Here is a 20,619-nt window from a genome sequence, read left to right on the forward strand (position 1 = left end):
ATTTGGCCACCAGAGCGCCACATATAGCATGTGGCTAGTGCTTGTTATCCCTTACAACTTGCCTCCAAATGTCTGCACCAAAGAATCAAACTACATGATGGCCTTGCTCATCCCAGTTCCAAAAAGTCCTAGAAAGGATTTTGATTTATTCATGGAGCCTCACTACTAGGAAAAGGGCTATAGATGGAATTGACACTAATGGCGCACCAGACATGTGGTGCGCCATTACTATATACTAATGGCGCACCATGTGTTGGTGCGCCATTAGTGTGGTAGACACTAATGGCGCACCACGTCCACGGTGCGCCATTAGTAAATTTTTTTTAATTTTTTCAAAACTACTAATGGCGCACCGTGGGAGTGGTGCGCCATTACTAGTTGAACTAGTAATGGCGCACCATGCCACGGTGCGCCATTAGTAACTTGGCCCAAACATTCGCCCGAATGCACCCCCACCCCCCCACCCCCCGTGGACCGTCTTTTCAGTTTCAAAAAAATAAAAGAAAATGATAGAAATGTCAAAAAAATAAAACAAAATAATATTCCCATGTGATATGTGTTCTAGTTTTTAGCAAAATTTACAAACATGAATTTTCGACTTTTTTGCAAAATCTCTCAAGAATTTGTAAAAATGGGCATAACTTTTGCGTACGAACTCGGATGAAAAAGTTTTTTATATGAAAAATCATCTACTCGAAAAGTTACATCCGAATTTAACTGGGGGAACCCCGTTAAACATTTTCAAAATCCTCAAAAACCTAACAGAAAAAAGATACGGGGCTTTTAAGATCTGGAGAGGCAAAAAAATTCAAAAAAATTCAAACTTACTAATGGCGCACCTGCCCATGGTGCGCCATTAGTATCTTCCCGCCTTCAAAATTCAAAATAAGTCAACAAAATAAAAAAAGTTACTAATGGCGCACCTGCCCATGGTGCGCCATTAGTATCTTCCCGCCTTCAAAATTCAAAATAAGTCAAAAAAAAAGTTACTAATGGCGCACCTGCCCATGGTGCGCCATTAGTATCTTCCCGCCTTCAAAATTCAAAATAAATCAAAAAAATAAAAAAAAAGTTAGTAATGGCGCACCTGCCCACGGTGCGCCATTACTATGTCGTATATATGGCTGGGCGCACCTCCTCCACTCCATCTCCTCCTCTCCTCTCCTCCACTCCATCTCCTCTCCTCCACTCCATCTTACCTTCTCTCCTCCACCATACTACCCTCCTCCTCTCCGGCGACCTCCTCCTCCTCCTCTCCGGCGACCTCCTCCTCCCTCCTCTCCTCCCCTCCCCTCCCCTCACGATTTATCCTCCCTCCTCTCCGGTGAGCTCCTCCTCCCTCCTCTCCGGTGAGCTCCTCCTCCCTCATCTCTGGTGAGCTCCTCCTCCCTCCTCTCCGGTGAGATCCTCCTCCCTCCTCTCCTCTCATCCCCTCATGGTTTCTCCTTCCTCCTCTCCGATGCTCTAGTGAACTCCTCTCCGGCGACCTCCTCCTCCTCCTCCTCTCCGGCGATGTAGGCGAGCGCCTCTCTGGTCACCTCCTCCTCCTCCTCTCCGACGAACTCCTCTCCGGCAAAAGAACACGACAAAAGAACGTACAAGATCCAAAAACGGGAACAAAATTTGAAATAATATTGTGCAAAAAAATGAGCAAAAAAACGAGCAAAAAATGGGCAAAAAAATAGCGATCCAGATCCAAATTCAAAAATAGCAATGGCGCACGGTGGGGATTAGACGGTGCGCCACTACTATTTTCCCGCCTTCAAAATTCAAAAATACTAATGGCGCACCAGTGGCCTATACTAATGGCGCACCGTGGCCTATACAAATGGCGCACCAGTGGTGCGCCATTAGTAAAAATTACTAGTGGCGTGCTAGTAATGGCGCACCAGTGATGCGCCATTAGTAGGCTAAACTGGTGCGCCATTAGTAGGCCTTTTCCTAGTAGTGCCTCTTGTGGAGGAACTTCAACAGCTATGGAGGGGTGTTCTCACTCGAGACCTATATAGCAGCCCACCAGCTGATTTCTTTCTGCATGCTGTTATAATTTAGTGCATCCATGATTATCGGGCTTTGGGCACTATGTTAGGGCAAACGACACATGGTTACAATGCATGTATTCGCTGTGACAGGAATCCGCTGTCATACACAATAATTAGCAAAATCTGTTACATTGGACACCGCCGTTTCCTTGCCAACGACATGTGTTCAATGCAAAGCATGAAAACCGTGATGCACCAAAGAGGCTCACCGCCGATGAGTTGCAAGTGGAATTAGAGAAGGTCAGGCATATTACACCAGGAAACCTTCCTGGTAATGGTAGTGGGAAAAGGAAGCGTGGCAGCGAAGAAGAGAGATTATTGTTTACCCGCGGGTCCACTTTGTGGGACTTGGAGTATTGAAAAGATTTGGATCTACGGCATAATCTTGATGTGATGCACATCGAGAAAAATATATGTGATAGCATTATCGGCAGACTTCTTAATATTGATGGCAAGACGAAAGATACCTTAAAATCTAGGATTGATTTGACACACCTGGGTATCAGAAAGGATTTTTAGGTGGAAGATGAAGGTAAAATACGGGATATGGCACCAGCTATGTACGTATTGGACAAGGTAAAAAGAAAAGAATTCTGTGAGGTCCTGTCACGTGTGAGATTCCCACACAGATTTGCTTCCAACCCTGAAAGGAGAGTCAGTGCAGATGGAAACAAAGTACAAGGGTTGAAAACTCATGACTGCCACGTCTTACATCAATGGGTTTTACCTGTTATACTTATAGGATTGGGCCGCCTTGACTTATACAGAGCAGTTGCAGAGTTGGGACAATTCTTCAGGGAACTCTGCAGTAGAAATATCAGGGTAGGTGCGTTAGAGCATCTTAGAGACAAGATACCAACTATCATATAAGACCTTGAGAAGATATATCCTCCAGCCTTCTTTGATGTGATGGTGCATTTGGCTGTTCATCTACCTGATGAGGCACTACTTAGAGGTCTAGTACAGTATGGCTGGATGTACCCTATTGAAAGGCGGCTAGGCACTTTCAAGGGTTATGTTAGGAACAGAGCTAGACCCGAGGGTTCCATTGCAGAGGCCTACATTGCTACAAAAGCGATGACATTCTGCTCAAAATACATTGAAACAGCTGATCAGCTTAGCAAAGAGGTGGGTGAAGAAAATCCCGGGCTCAATGCTTTCGATTATTCTGTTCAAGTTATAGGGAAGAGTCGACAAGAGGACAAACCTAAAGATTTGAACAAAATGGTTTGGTATGTGTTGACTAATTGTCCTGAGGTACTACCTTATATCAAGTAAGTGCTAAGTACTACAGCTTATACATCGTAATCTACTAAACTTGCAGCACATTCTTACATATTTAGATGTTTGACGCGATCACTATGTGGTGCAACATCTAAAAAAAGGAGTTATTGCCGCAAAATCCAAGAAAAATTGACAAACTGGTTATGGCAGGATTTGCGAAATGGTTCAAGAGCCATGTAAGCTTTTGAATTGCATTGTTAGTTTTTTAATATATTGAGTACATACGATGATCAGCTTTTCTATTTTCTAACCATAGGTTAAGAAGGTGCTGGAGGATGGGCAGGAGGTTGATGATGCCCTTTACGCACTACCAATGGGTCCTGATACTCGGGTAAGACATTATGACTCTTGCATTGTTGGAGATGTGCACTACAACACCCTTGCACGCGACGAAGGCAAGAAGACACAAAACAGTGCCATCATGAGCACGGATACGTATGACAGAGAGACAACTGAAATGTATGCTAACATAACACACATTGTTTAGTTGCAGTATATCTCCAGTTTCAAGGATCATCGGTGTGTGGTTCTGTTGTGCTGTCGTTGGTATAACCTGTTTTCCAGGATCGCAAAACCGAGAGCTGATGATTATTTCAAATCCATCAATGTCAAGGCGGCGTACCATACCAGCGAGCCTTTTATTTTGGCAAATCAAGCAACACATATATTTTTCTTGGAAGACGCATTTTCACGTAGTGATGACTGGCGAGTATTGCAAAGGTTTGAGCAGAGGAATTCATTTAATGAAGTTGCACAACAAGATGATGCTTACACTGCTCCTCATGTACAAGATTCCATAGATGTTCCTAATATTTTTGAGAACCATCACGTCAAAGACGCTGGCAAAAAGATTGACTGTCGTGCTATGGACATACAAGAGTTGATCAAGAAGAATCCAATGTTCGAGGACATTGAGGATGAAGAAGAAGATGACACTCTTGGGAATTACGATTCAGATTAATACATATGGCGAAGATGTTGACGCTGCTGCGGATGACGATTAGATTGCGTTTGTCGTATTTGCCTATCAGTAGACATTTTTATCTACTATGTGAAATTGTGTTTGCCATGACAACTGAAACCTGATGAACGTCTGGTTTAGTACTTTGCTGCGAGAACATCACTTGTTATGTCTGTTCATTAGTGTTTGGTTATTGTATGACGACTAAAACATGATGACATTGTTGTTTAGTTGTACTCATATTTGGCTGTATGTCAGGACCACGATCTTAAGTCACACTGATCTAGCATGTAACACATCATATCACTTTGCGGCCTCACGCACGGTATCCCCATGGGTGCCACCTTACCTAGCCTAGGACCGTTTGTGCCTTTTGGCTCACGTATATGATAGTGTCGCTAGCATCCATATGACAGAGAATCCTGGGATGACATGACTAGTCGTAAACCCGAAGTGGCACTAACTTATAGGGACATGCATAGATGACCCATCAACGAACATGTCGGTCATCAACGTCTGAACCCAAGTCGTAGAAAGCGACAAGGACTTAAAGGAACAGCGCGTGGCATTTCCCCGAAGGGACAGACACATGAACGAAGAAGGACACATGCTGGCCAGCCTAAGTGTTCCGGAGCAGTAGCAAGCTACCATGGCTCACGGGAAGCACTAGGAGACATATTCCCCATAAGAGAGGCTACCAATAATAAACAACTAGGTTGTCGAATCGCACACATACCAAGCATTTCAAAATCATACACACAATTTGCTCAATATGTGCAAATACAACATGTGTCGGAGTTCTGGGAACGGGGGTCCCCAGACTTACCTGCTTGCGGCCCATGGCGTGGCTCCACCAGTGGCCCCGTATGACCCATCTTCACCAGCAAACATTCAAGACCCTCGCGAGGGGACAAGCCTCACGAGGTGGATGATGCAAGACCTCCTCAGGGGCGTCCTCACCAGGCCGGCTCGCGAGGGGCGGAGAGATCTAGGCGAGGGGCACCTCACGAGGTTTCTGTGACGCAAGCCATGACGACTGGAGCCAGGCGGGCGCCAGCGCGCAGTGTCCTTGTTTCCTCTTTAGTGCTAAAGGGGCAAGCATAGACGAGGAGTCCCGAGGCATCAGGCAAAGGTTTCCATATCAGTGCAACAAGACCAAGACCAGCAGGTCAGAGGTCACCGTGGAGCCCAAGACGGCGTCACCACCAGAGCCTTTGGTAGGCAAAGACTACTTTTGTCAGGATAGCTTGTACTAGTTGTATCCCTTAGAATTTGGCCGTTGTGGGATCCCTTCCCGCTCAATATTTGGGAAGAGGACTAGGGCCTCTATAAATAGGACTAGCCACCACCATAGGGGAAAATTCTGATTCGGACCTAGATCGAATCCATAGCACACCAACCGCTCAAGTTCACCAAGCACAAGAACACCTCTCCTCGGAAGGCTGTTCTTCCCTTGTAACTGTTCATCCATAGCCCAAGAGGCAATCCACCGCACCACACTAGAGTAGGGTATTACACCAAAATGGTGGCCCGAACCAGTATAAATCCTATGTCTCATGTTCTTTGGGTTCGTCGAGCTTGGCCGTGAGATCATAGAGTGTGCGAGCTAGAGAGGGGGGGGGGAGATCTTTGTGCGCACCCTAGTGTTCGAACCTCAAGGGTTTTGCCAGGTAGGGGTGTGCCGAAGCTTTCCTCTTCGTAGATCCGCGTTTCACCACTCCGCCAAGTTCATGGCTGACGCTCGCCCGGCCCGCGCTGAGCGCCGGGCCGCTCTCGCCACCCGTGTCGCTCAGACAGCCCCTGTCGGCGGACCTCGCCGTCGTTCTCCGTTGCCCACCGCCAGTGCCGCCACCGGCCCGGCAGAGAACGAGCAGCAAACCTCTTCACTGCACCCCTCTGTGCAGCGAGACAGTCGCGCCGCCAGCCCGTCGCTGACTCCGCTCATCTCATCATCCCACGATCGCCGCGCCCCCACGGACGCGCATGCCGCGCTGCTCATGGTACGCGAGCTCCTGTGCTACTGCCCGGTCGACGACCTCTATGAGGACTGGTTGGACCGCATCGCCGAGCTCGTCAACGCTGCGGGGGGCTCTCCTGCACCATCCCTCTCGCTGCCTCGCCCACCCCCGACTGCGAGCGATGTGGCTCACGGAGCGCCTCTGCTCATCGCGCCAAGATGGCATCGTCGCGCCGAGGCACGCGGCTCATGGAGAGCCTTAGATATTGTCCTTGCTCCAAGATGCGAGGCCCAGCGGTGTGATCCGCCGTGCCGTGTGCCCGCGCACAAAGAAAGAAGTTGCGAGGAGGTTCCCCGTCCGCAAGAAGATGCTCCACCGCTTCTAGCAACACCACGTCAGGATCGCTTGCTGCGGCAGGGCCATGTGCCACTTGCCGTAGCAGCACAGGGATGCCAAGGTCAAGCTCCGCCTCCACGACGGGCCCCAGTGGCCATGGCGGGCTACCGCGCCTTCACTCCTGAGCTACATAGCATCGTCTGGCCAGACAAGTTCAAAACTAGGGATGGCAATTTTATCCATGGATCTAGATACCCATGGATACCCGACCCAGTTGGGCAAGGGAATGGAGCACATTTCTTCCCATGGGTCCGTGGATATGGATACCCACGAACAGCCGGGTTGGGCATGGATATAGTTTGTGCTCCACGGATATCTAATGGATACCCGTATGACATGTGGGGCCATATGCCAGTGATAGTAGAAAGAGCGAATCAATGGAAATGGCAGGCAATATGCAACTAGTGCCATAAGCTGTATGCTGCAGAATCAAGCTGTGGTATGTCACACTTAAGAACTCATCGTATTACTTGTTGCCTACTTATGCATGTAGCTTATGGTGTCATTTGTGAGTGAATTATGATGAGTTAATTTGATCTTTAGGAAGGCTTCATGTTGACTTTTCTATGCCCATGGAGCTCCATGGGTATATGGGTATCCAGCGGGTTTGGGCATGGGCATGGGTTGTGCCCATGGATAATTTGGTGGATGGGCAGAGGGTAGGAAGATGGGTCATGGGTTGGATTTGGACTAGCTCCACCCGCCCCAAACCCGACCCATTGCCATCCCTATTCAAGACGGATCTGCCTCCTCGCTACGACGGCACCCCCGACCCTGCGGAGTTTCTGCAGCTCTACGAGCTGAGCATCGAAGAGGCCAATGGCGACGAAAAGGTCATGGTGAACTGGTTTCCCATGGCTCTCAAGGACGGCGCCTACTCATGGCTCCTGAACCTGCCCCTAGTCTTGATTTCCTCCTGGGATGAGATGCGCAGCCACTTCATTGCCAACTTCCAGGGCACTCGCGACCGACACCCGGTCGCGGGTGACCTGCGCCGCATCAAGCAACAACCAGGAGAAACCCTGCAGAAGTACATCCAGTGCTTCAACAGCGCGCGTATCAAGATCCCCAAGGTGGAAGACGAGGCCATCATCTGTCAAAAGAGCTCAAGTTTGGCTGATAGCGAACTGCACCAAACGTGATACCCTCCCTAATGGGGGGTTGACCCGAGTTGCTTTTTCCAACGGCGTCCGAGACGTCAAGATGAAGGAGGAGCTCGCCATCCATGACGAGCTATGCACGACCTTGGAGCTGTTCAACATAGCAACCAAGTGTGCAAGGGCTGAGGGGTACGTCTCTCCCTCCTCGAGCTCCCTGCTGCGGATCCAGAGGAGAAGAAGGCCAAGGTTAAGGACGTGAAGCGCAAAGGAGTGGTTGTACTCACAGCAAAACCGGACACCAAACACGGCCGAGATCTTCCCGAGTCGTCCAAGGGTGGCCGTACATTCTGCGCCTTCCACAACATGCGCACACACAACAGCAACGATTGTCAAGAGCTCAGGGCCATTCGAGATGGACGCTTCGGTCGACGCCCAGAGCGCAATGACCGGTGCTACAGCCGAGGAGGTCGACGAGGTGAAGGACGTTGGGACGACCATGGGCCCCGCCAAGAGTGGCGCGACCAGCCTCGCGAGGATCGTTGGTAGGACCAGCCTCATGAGGGCGCCTGGAGGGACCAGCCTCGTGAGGAGCGTCCTTAGGGCAACCCTGATCTCCCTCCGCTGCAGCCGCCAAGAAGGAACGACCTGCATCTTGGGTGGTGCTCAGGCCCCAGCCTCCCAGCGCATATTCAAGCAGTTCTCCCACGAAGTGAATGCAGCCCTCCCCAAGCTCGAGGCTACGCGCCCGCTTAGGTGGTCCAAGTACGCCATCACCTTTAGCTTGGCAGACCAGCTCAAATGCGCGGCAACTGCTGGCATCCTCCCGATGCTCTGTTCACCCATCATCAGCAATGTCCAAGTCACCAAGACCCTCATCGGCGGTGGCGCAGGACTCAGTGTCCTACCTATCAAAATGTTCGACAGCCTTCAAGTGCCATACGATCAGCTCCAGCCCACCAAGCCTTTCTCAGGAGTGACAGACGGTTCCACCACCCTGATAGGGCAAGTTCGCCTCCCTGTCACCTTCGGTCAGCGCAACAACTACCACACCAAGCTCATCGACTTCGATGTCACCCACATCTGCCTGTCGTACAATGCCATCCTCGGATACCCAACACTAGCCAAATTCATGGCAGTCACCCACCATGGCTAGAACGTCCTCAAGATGCCGGGAAGCGGCAGAATCATCACGGTCCCTTGCGAAGAACGAGACGCAGTGTGCTCCCTTGAGTGCGCCTTCCAGGCTGCATCAATCAAAGACCCTGACAGCACGGGTGCGTAGTACCATCCTGGTGCCAACCCCAAGAAGAAGAAGCAGCTACTCCGCACTGGGCCTCAAGGGAGCGGCACCTCCAGCGGCCCCGCTTCAGGATCTGCGCCAGCGCCTGGGGCGCCTCCCTCCCTCGCATAAGGAGGCATGCCCAGCGCCCTCCTCTGGCAGGGCTCAGGGGCTCTCTTCTGCAGGGCCTCAGACCTGGCCAACATCACGAGGGATGCACTCGGGCAGCACGTGGAGGCGTGCTTCATGGCACGTTTCCCTTGGGTAAGGAGCGCCCGGTGTCGGTGTCAAAACAGGCGGATCTCGGGTTGGGGGTCCCGAACTGTGCGTCTAAGATCGATGGTAACATGAGACAAGGGATATGATGTTTACCCAGTTCGGGCTCTCTCTATGGAGGTAATACCCTACGTCCTTCTTGATTGATACTGATGAATATGAGTATTACAAGATTTGGCCTACCTCGAGATCGTAATGGCTAAACCCTAGAGTCTAGCTTGTATGGCTATTATAATGAATCTCTCTTCCGGACTAAGTCCTCCAGTTTATATAGGCACCGGGAGGATCCAGGCTTACACAAGGTCGGTTAGAAAGAAAAGAAATCTACATATTCGGTCGCCAAGCTTGCCTTCCATGCCAAGGAGAGTCCCATCCGGACACGAGTGCAGTATTCGGTCTTCGCATCTTCATAGTCCATCAGTCCGGCCCATGGCTAATAGGCCGGACATCCGAGGACCCCTTAGTCCAGGACTCCCTCAGTAGCCCATGTACCTGGCTTCAATGACGAGGAGTCTGGCCCACAGATTTGTCTTCGGCATTGTAAGGCGGGTTCTATTCTTTCCGAACTCCAAGATAATCTCCAAACGTGATGATTGTATCTGGACCTCTTACACACACCACACACAACCGCAGAGAGAATATAATGCTCCACGAGTCCAGTCCGCTAACAACTTGTTACAACATGACATCACGTCCGCCTAATCATAATTTTAGACTGTTTTATGTCTGTCGTTCCACATTTCGAGATGCGGTTGCCATCGGCATGTCTTATCAAAGCAGAGATCGTGTCCCCTCATTACAGGATTCTCATCAATACGGGCGTGGGTAACCCAACCGTGCCGTTTACACATCCCTTGGGAATAGGCGAGTTTTAAGGAGAGTAGGGAGGCGTTTGATATTCGCAGCCCTTATAAGGGGATAAGGATTCATCCTCACTCACCCCTGCCTTCTCCTTCCTCTGCCCATCCATTCTTGAGCTCCAGCGCCCAAGCTCTAGCTTCCCCCACCGAACAAAGCACTCCAACCATGTCCAGATCCAGAGTTGGTGGAAAATGGATGGCTTCCTCTTTTAAGAAGAAAGACATCAAGGAGCTTCGAGAGGCCGGATACCTGGCCAAGGAAATCGTTCACCGTCTCCCTGCCGAGGGACAAATCGTCCCTACCCAGAGCCCCATGAGAGGGTTGTGTTTCGCACACATTTTGTCCGCGAGCTGGGATTCCCTCTCCACCTGTTTGTCCGCGGACTGATGTTTTACTACGGGCTGGACTTCCATGATCTAGCCTCCAACTTTATCCTCAACATCTCGACATTTATAGTTGTTTGCAAGGCCTTTCTCCGTATCCCGCCTCACTTTGGCCTATGGCTGAAGACTTTCAATGTAAAGCCGAAGGTGGTGAGAGGCCAACAAGCAGAGTGCGGAGGCGCCATGGTGGGCAAGATGCCTAACGTCACATGGCCCAAAGGCTCCTTTGTGGAGACGGTGAAGGGGTGACAGTCGGGGTGGTTCTACATCACCGAGCCACGCGACACCAAATGGGCGGCGACCTCCGAATTTTGATCCAGAGCTCCGCTGCGGCTCACCTCCTGGCAAGAGAAGGGCCTAACCTGGGGCTCTTCGAGCGAGCTGACTGGGCTCCAGACTTGCATTCAGAACATGATAACCAAGAGGATCAAACGTGTCAACGTGATCCAGGTTATGCTCATTCGCCTGATCCTCCTGTGCCAATGCCGGACTTGCTATTTGTGGGAGTACAATCCGACCAAGCACTAGACGCTACTAGAGCTCTTTGGCACGACACACGGAGATATCTGGAAAGTGCTCTTCAAGGCCGGCGAGACAACACCGCCCATGACCGAGGATCGTGGGCTCAGCTTAAAACGCCAGGCCAATTCGGTAAGATCTTTCATGTCTTCAAGGTATGGCCTTTAGTGGCATATTTTGAGAAGGAGTCTAAGCCTTCCTATAAATTTTTAGGCCTGGATCGACATAGCGGGGCGGATTAATTGTCCAGCTTCACTACCCAAGTATGAGGAAACCCCACTCCTGACGACGATGCTATTTCCGGCGCCTTATGATGTGCCGGAGAAGAAGCCCAAGAAGATGTCCAAAGGTACCAGGAGTGGCCTTCGCCGAAAGGGTGCTTCGGACATGTCATCCGAAGATGAGACTGACTCTTCGGCCGCCGAAGACGACGGCGAAGGGGAGGAAGAAGGTGGCGCCCCCCTAGAGGGGGAAAGAAGAAAAGAGAGGCCTCCACGAATCTGGAGGCGAAGGTGCCCAAGAGGGGGAAGGGCTCCCTTGAGGATAACTCCACATGGGATGTCGAAAGCAGTCTAGAGCGAATGCCCCGGACCAAGCCTCGGGATGCCTCGTAAGTACCAAAACCCTATGCACCTCCCAATACCTGGCCTTTCTAGTTTATAATATTAATATGTTTAAACTATGCCATTACAGTCCAACCCGTGAAGGCTCCCCGCGATCCTCGATAGAGGGTTCGCTAGACTCAAAGGAGATGGCTAGCATGTCTCTGCCACCTGCTCACTCTGTCTCACCCAAGGGTGATGATGAGATGGTGTCCCAAAGGAACTTCCTAGACCAGGTGGAGATTCCAGAAATCGTTAAGGTGGCACCCCAGGATGACTCCTCGGCTGCCGAACACATGGGGGAAGAAGCCCCCATGGGGACTAGCAATGGGGGCCAAGTTCCATTCGGCCCTCAGCCGGATACTATTTCGGAGACCTACACGGCTCCGGAGTCCAGCGAACGGCCTTCCCCAAATGGAGGAGGTGTGCCTGTTCCGCCGGTGACCTCTGTCCAACCAGAGGCACCAGATAATCTGCTAGAAGCGCTGCGAGGCGCCTCCATTGTGGATGAGCACCGTGTCCTTATGGGTATGGTGATTGAAAAGGTTCAGTCCGCCAAAAGCGGACTGACCGAGGCCAGCGCTAGCCTTTTAACAGGCTTTGAGGTAACAATTGTAGAAAAAAAATATAACAATGTGGACAGTAGCCCCTGATGATCTATTTAGTGTCCGGAAAGGAAATGCGGAACAGGGGATCAAAATAATTTTCACAGGAGTCTAACATAAGATGTCTATGTGAATAAGCAGGCGTCGCTATTGGTTGTTTCCGCTCATACTGCGGAGGTCTCCGGACTGAAGCAGAACCTGGAGCGGGCCGAGAAAGAGCTCGGCCTCGTGAAGAAGTAGCTGGAGGACAGCCAAGGTATGCAGTAACCTGCATGTATATTTAGGAAGGATGGATGGTTCATGCTGACTGAAGTGCCATGAACTTTACTAGGGGCCATGACCGAGGTGGTGGCCCTCAGGAAGGCGGTAGCGGAGGCCGAGGACAAAGCGGCCATGGAACGCGCCACGCGCGAGAAGCATGAGGCCCGGGTCAGCGAGGTCCAGCAAGAGCTCTAGGACGCTGTCAAGAAGTAAGAGTCCTTGGAGCGTGATTCTATGACGCAAGTGTCCGAACTTGCGAAGGCTCGCCAGAGCGCACAAGAGGCTTGAGCCGAAGCCCAGAGCGCCCTTCAGGAAATCCAGGCGGCCAGGAAGATGGCGGAGGGTAAGACATTCATTATGCAAAGCAAGTCTATGAAGGAAGCGTTCCTTTTACTTACCCGAATTTTGAGCTCTCTAGGGGCGTTTACGGATTTGCCGCGTGGCGTATCAGACGCTGCCGAGTTCTATCGAGCCGAAGAAGGGAGTTCTATGGAGAAGCTGTTCTGGTCTCAATATCTTGGACCCAAACATCCATTGTCCTTCAACGACCAGTTGAAATAGCTGGTCGAGCTGCACAAGGCGGCCGAGCTAGCCATGAAGGAGATGATAGTCCGACTATGTCCTGCCGCGCCGATACCCAGCAGCTACTTCGGACTTGTGAAGTGGCTTGTTGATGCCTGCCCCCGGCTTGAGGTTATAAAGCGGTCGGTCTGTATCGAAGGTGCACGGATGGCCTTTGCCCGCGTTAAAACGCAATGGGCGAAGATGGATGCCAAGAAGCTAATGACCGAGGGGCCGCCTAAGGGCAAGGAGCACCACCGACCCGAGTTGTATTTTGATGGTGTGCTGGAGGGATCCCGCATTGTTGTGGATCACTGTGCGAAAGACACTATCTTTGAATGAATGTATTCGGGCTCCCTCTGCCTTGTATGATGAAACAAAGTGTTTATGCAATATAATGATTGTTATGTTTTTAAATTTTTACTTCCTCTGCAGCCGTGTTGTATGAAATCTGAGGGTTAACCAGTCATCGGCTTCTACCCCCACGTAGGTAGTACGGGGGTGTTCGGATGAAATCTAAACAATCTTGATCCAATTGGATGGTCCTTGAAGGAGTTGTTTAGCATAGAGAACCAGGCAACCAGACTATGCGGCTGTAACGCCCTCACTTAGTCATATGAGTGCGATAATAAAAACATGGGCGCAACCCCTAGTATCCGAACTAGAGTGCTATAAGTGTCTGATCGGGAAGTACCAATCCTTCGCGTGATGCGGAAGAAATCTCCAATGATTTGCAACCTCCGAACAGCTGACCTGCTCTCACCACATCATGACAGTCAGTTTTCGGCTTTATCTACTGAGGTGCTCCTTTGGATAAACCAAGGCACAATCGCAGTAGTTCTCCATTTACTACCTTAGCCAATATAGCAGAACGTAAGGTAGCAAGCACAGGAGCCGGCCAACCCAACTATTAACCAAAGATATGATTCGGAGCCAATGCATATAATGCTAAATTCAGGGTGCCGAACTATACTTATAAAAAGTGTTCGGAATTTTGTTGCCGTAATGTGGGGTGCTATGAAGCCCCTGGAAAACATATCTGATAGGGTTATCCATAGGGGAGCTGAAAAAGAGAAAGAAAACAGAAAAGGTACAAAGGTAAAAAACTGGGGTCCTAAAGCTCCTGCCGCAAATTGTTCTTATTGTAATTTAATTAGTACGTCAAGGCGCATTGATACAGGCAGTGCGATAAGCAACATGCTATTTGACATGCCGAAACCAAGGGAAAGCTGCATGTGGGTCCTGAAAAATAGGTAGCGTTATCGTTAACAAAATCACCTAAAAAGTCCCCGTATGTCTATGTTTCTCGCCGTCTTGGTGTGTTTATCCTTCAAGAGGACCGATGACCAGACCATCAGATGCGGCTTGTGGGATTCAGACCTGAAAAGAAAACAAGTAAAAGTGAAAGTATGTGTGTATCCAATGTCGGTTGAGCCGTACTATGGACCGCAAGCTAGCTATGCCTCCGTCGATGCCCATGGGATTTTTTAGTGCGCAGTTATGTACGCGCGACACAAATGCCACCACTTGATCGGGACTGAGAGGGAGGCTGGATTGCTAGTCGATCTCCTGATGAGCCGAGCTCTCCTGCTGTATAGTAGTTCGGACCCTCTTATCGGTGTCTGTGGGCTCGGTAGCCGAATTAAGGTTTTGCTTGAGAAGGCCGCTCTGTACTTCTGCTGCTAAGGCAGCTGTGTGCTCTTCTATACGGAGGGAGCGTTTCGTATTTCCGTTGACTGTGATGACGCCGCGTGGACTAGGCATCTTGAGCTTGAGATAAGCATAGTGTGGTACTGTGTTGAATCGAGCGAATGTAGTTTGTCCAAGTAGTGCGTGATAGCCGCTGCGGAAGGGGACGATATCGAAGATTAACTCCTCACTTCGGAAGTTGTCCGGAGATCCGAAGACAACCTATAGTGTGATTGAGCCCGTACAGCGGGCTTCTACACCTGGTATGACGCCTTTGAAGGTAGTCCTGGTCAGCTTGATCCGTGATGTATCCTAATAGAGCAGATTGAGACTGCTACCTCCATCCATAAGGACGCGAGTCAGGTGGAACCCATCAATTATTGGGTCTAGGACCAGTGCTGGCGAGCCACCATGACGGATACTGGTCGGATGATCCCGGCGGTCAAAAGTGATCGGGCATGACGACCATGGATTAAATTTTGGGGCGACTGGCTCTATTGTGTAGACGTCTTTGAGCGCATGCTTGTGCTCCCTCTTGGGGATGTGGGTAGCGTATATCATGTTCATCGTTTTGACCTGAGGGGGAAACTTCTTCTGTCCCCCTGCGTGCGGTTGCCGGGGCTCTTCGTCATCGTCCTCGCTTTGTGATCCCTTTTCCCTGTTCTCAGCGTTTAATTTGTCGGCCTGCTTAAAAACCCAGAAATCTCTATTTGTATGATTGGGTGGTTTGTCCGGGGTGCCCTGAATCTGGCACGGACGATCAAGTATGCTGACCAAGCTGGATGGGCCTGAATTGTTCTTTTGGAACGGCTTATTCCGCTTACCGGACTTAGAGCCACTGAATCCGGCATTGACTGCCGTGTCCTGGGTGTTACTACTGTTGTTTCGACGCTTGTATCTGTTGTGTCGAGACTTTTCTTTATTGTTTTTAACTTCAGGGGTGCCGGCGTCGCTTGCATTGTTTTTTCTATGGGCCAACCAACTGTCGTCGCCCGCACAAAAGCGGGTCATGAGTGCCGTGAGGGCTGCCATGGATTTTGGCTTTTGTTGGCCGAGGTGGCGAGCGAGCCATTCATCGCGGATGCTTTGTTTGAAGGATGCTAGGGCTTCGGCATCTGGACAATCAATGATTTGGTTCTTTTTAGTTAAGAACCTAGTCCAGAATTTCCTGGCAGACTCTCCGGGCTGTTGAACTATATGGCTTAAGTGATCAGCTTCCAAAGGTCGATCATATGTACCTTGGAAGTTATCGAGGAAGGCCTGTTCCAAGTGCTCCCAGCTGCCAATAGAATTTTCAGGCAGCCTATTGAGCCAATGCCAAGCTGGCCCCTTGAGTTTTAATGGGAGGTATTTGATGGCGTGGAGGTCATCGCCGCGGGCCATATGAATGTGGAGAATGAAGTATTCGATCCACACCGCGGGGTCTGTGGTTCCATCGTATGATTCTATATTCACGGGTTTGAACCCTTCTAGGAATTCATGATACATGACCTCATCAGTGAAGCAATGAGGGTGTGCGGCGCCTCTATATCGGGTCGTATCGCGACGTAGGTCTGATGCAGTCCGTCTGCAGTTTTCAGCCCGCGCATGACTAAGTTTGTCACGTCCGAATAGGTGGCCGTCGTCGCGTGTCGAGGCATGTCCTCGTGATCCGTAGATTGATCTGGTATGTCCTGCTTTATTGTTCAGGTTTTGCCGAAGGTCATATGTATGACCGTGAGCTAATTTACCTGTACCTGTGTGATGAGGCGGGGCTGGCAGGTGTTCGGCATGAGTTTCCGTTTTATCCCGGCCACGTGGTGGTCGGTCAACCGCATTGTATGATGGAGGTATGTATTCCGGCGCCTCCTCGTCAAACTGAGGTAGCAATTTGCACTTTGGGTAGCTTTTGGTTGGGCGCTTGAGGCCGTATTCTTCGGCTGCTAGGACATCAATCCATTTATCATTGAGCAGAACTTGGTTAGCTTGAAGCTGCTACTGCATCTTTTTCAGGCTCCTTGTAGTGGCGATTAGCTGGCGCTTGAAGCGCTCCTGCTAGAGTGGTTCCTCAGGCACGATGAAATCGTCGGTGCCGAGGCTCACCTCATCCTCGGAGATCGGAAGATAATTTCCGTCCTCTGAGTCTTCGTGTGTGGCCTGCTTATCAGGGCTAGCCTGCCCATCTTCCCGTTCATCTTGTTCATTAGCTGTTTCAATGGGGTCTTCGTTGTCTTCGGCACCTTCTGGAGTGTTATCTTCTCCTATGCAGGTGTTACTGTCTTTGCTGCGGCGTGACTTAGAGCGGCGCTGCTGATACCGGTGCTTGCATTGTATTTCGGAAGGTTTATCCTCAGTTGGATCTTCCTTGTTATCGCCGCTGTCCTCCTTTGGTGCATCCACCATGTATACATCATACAAGGAAGTGGTCGTCTAGCATCCGGTGAATGGCGGGTTCTGGGCCTGTTCTTCTCCGGCATCGTCGTCCATACCGTTGTAGCGACCAGACCTCAAACGGTCCAATCTCTGTGCTCAGGTGTCATCCCTGGATCAGTAATGCTGACACCACACAGTACTTGAAAGATTTATAACAGAGTAGCAATCACACACTTATTACATCGAGAGTCTCAAAAGAGAACTTATTACAATAAATATGGCTTAAGGCCATCTAATAACGATAACATCGGAAGGCTTGGAAGATAAGTGAGTCCACCAACTCCAACGGCATCACTGAGTATAGAACCACGACCTAAAAGCACCTTAATCGTCGTTTGAAAAGTCTGCAACATTAACGTTGCAGCCCGAAACGAGTCAGCACATGGAATATGCTGGCAAAGTAACACATAGAGAGTAATGGAAGAATAAGTCTATACTACATGCATATTTGGCTGGTGGAAAGCTCTATGGTTACAGTTTTGCGTAAAGCCAATTTTTCCCTACTGCAAAGGAATAAATTTTATTTAACTATCATGGTGGTTGTTAAACATTGAGAATGGTTGACAGCATTCTCAATCCCAATTAAACATCATCATTAAACAAAACCCAACAAAATTTATTTTAGAATAACATGATGAGATTCACATGATAATCTAGGTGCTAGATACTCAAGATGTCCATAACCGGGGACACGACTAACCATGATTAGTTTATACACTTTGCAGAGGTTTGCGCACTTTTCCCCACAAGACTCGATCTCCTCCGTTGGATTTCTTGCACTACATGGTGTTTGAGAAACGGGTGACCGAGACATAGTCTTTCAGAAGCGCTAGCACCTTACGATCGGGTAGACCGTTACACCTACTTTCGTCTACATCTGCTAGTCTACCACTGTAAGAGTTCGCACAACTTAATCAACTATGCTAGAGCCCATAGTAGCTTGTGGCTGCACACGGAAGTTTCTAGCATGAATAGTCTCATGATCCCTTTGAGCCTGGGTGGCGGTCCAAAAGAAAACAGGCAATCACTGGAATACCTAGGTGCCTTAATCCACCCACATGTGTATTTAAGTTGCCACCTTAGATAAACCTTTAATTTAACAATCTCACATCTGTCATGGATTTCACTCACCCAATCCATGTCTACTAGCATAGTATGACGTAATAAGCAAACGTAGAAGTAACTCCCAAAGGTTTGATAATAACAGGTAATAGGTACTACCTCAACTACTCCCCAAACCCACAATTTAATTAGATCCTAATCATGTAATGTGTGAGGATTGATCTAATGCAATAAAACTGGGTAGTAGGAGGTATGATGAAAGTGTTACTTGCCTTGCTGATGTTCCGCGAAACCTAGTAATTCAAAATAGCAAGCGGCGCACTCCGGGTACTCGATCACAAACAAACAAACATACAATAAGTACTCAGCTAATGCATAGGTAAAACTCGAATAAGAGATCTAACCAAAAAGTTCAACTTACGAACTCTGGTTGGCAAAAAGAATCAAATCGAACGAAGCATCGAAAGACAAACGGCAAAAGAAACAAGCTTCGTTTACTATTCTGGATCTAGGGAAATTTTTATAGTGGCAAAAACTTGTTTGAGTTGTTTAAAAGGAAAGAGGGTTTCGAGACAAAACTCCGGGTGCTTGAATCGCCTGATTCCGATAAACGAGCGAAAAGTTATACTAGAACGAAAAACAGATCAGGAATCGCGATAAGAAAAATCGCGGATTTAATCCGAGAAAAAGAAAACGACGAACAGATTAACGAACGGACGTTCATTAATTGGATCTAATTGAAGAATGCGTTTGTTAAAACAAACGAATGAGCGAACGCTAGCTAATTAAATAAACCAGAAAAACCGATCTATAAAAAAATGAACTAAAAAAACCGAACGAAACCGACGGAAAACCGATCAGTTTTTCGAAAAAACCCAGCGGCGGCGAGGTCAACCTCTGGCGGCGGCGGCTCCGGCGGCAGCGGCGGCGGCGGCGGGCGGCGCGGCGGGTGGCGGCGCGCGGCGTGGTGGGCGGTGGCGGGCTAGGGCGGCGGGGCTGGCGGCTAGGGTTTGGTGGGGGTCCGGCTGGGCCTCCCCGGCTTATAAAGCCGGCCAGGCCAAGTGTCCAGGTCGGACACAGCCCGGTAAGTCGGTTGCATTTTTTTTTCTTTAAATAGTAACGTGTCGGATTTCGGGTTCCGGCAGACCCTTGAGGTTCGAACACTGGGGTGCGCGCGGAGATTTTGCCTTCTACCTACCTGCGCCCCACCGCCACGCTAAGATCTAAGCTATGGAAAGAACAACACAAGAGACACAGGGTTTATACTGGTTCGGGCCACCATTGTGGTGTAATACCCTACTCCAGTGTGGTGTGGTGGATTGCCTCTTGGGCTGATGATGATGAGCAATACAAGGAAGAACAGCCTCGCGAGGGTCTGTTCTTGGCTGAGGGGATGAACTGCTAGGAGGAGTTCAGTCACCTCTCTCTCTCTCTGATTTCGATCCCCTCTACCCTGTGGGTGGCTAGTCCTATTTATAGGCAAAGGCCCTGGGCCTCTTCCCAAATATTGACCGGGAAGGGCGCCAACAATTGGCCATTTTGGAGGGGAACATTTGGTACACTTATCCTGACTAAAGTTGGTCGTCGCCTGCCAAAGGCTCTGCTGGTGACACTAGCTTGGTCTCAACAATGACTTCCTCCCTGCCGTTGGACTGGTCTAGGTCTCGTTGCACCGAAACGGGTGCCTTTGCTTGATGCTCTTGCATGCGCTTGCTCCCTTTGCACCAAAGAGGAAAGGAGGACACTGCGCGGGCTGGCGCCCGCCTGGCGCCCTTGGTCGTCATGGCTTGCGACACGGGCACCTCGTGAGGTACCCCGCCTTGATCTCTCCGCCTCCTCGCGAGCCAGCCTCATGAGTCCGTGCCTGAGGAAGCTCCGTGTCGTCCGCCCCGCGAGGCTTGGCCCCTTGCGAGGGTCATGGGTCTGTGTTGCTGAAGATGGGCCGTGCTGGGCCCCCCTTTGAGCCACGCCGTAGGCCGCAGGCAGGCAAGTCTGGGGACCCCCGTTCCCAGAACGCCGACAGTAGCCCCCGGGCCCAAGGCGAGCCCGGACCTGGCCGTGCAGGGAGGCGAAAGGGCAAGAGCGAAGCGCCACGGGCCCTAACAACCTGTGGCTTTAGGCGCCGCGTGGCAGTTGATTGGGCGTGGGCGGCACTGTTCCCCCACGCCCCCTTATTTTTCTCCATGCTAGGCGGACTCGTAGTCGTACACAGCCGCTCCCCTTTCTATTGCTCGAGCGCCCTCTGTCCTTCCTCCTCTCGAACTCCAGCTTCTGTTTTCAACCCGATCTCAAACCTTCCCCCCCTTCCCATCGCCATGGCTCCGACGAAGAAGGGAAGAGGGAAGAAACCCATGCCTCCGCCTTGCTC

Source organism: Triticum urartu, chromosome 5A (genome assembly GCF_056163025.1).
Source record: "Triticum urartu cultivar PI428250 chromosome 5A, HENAU_Tu73, whole genome shotgun sequence".
Lineage (NCBI taxonomy): Eukaryota > Viridiplantae > Streptophyta > Magnoliopsida > Poales > Poaceae > Triticum > Triticum urartu.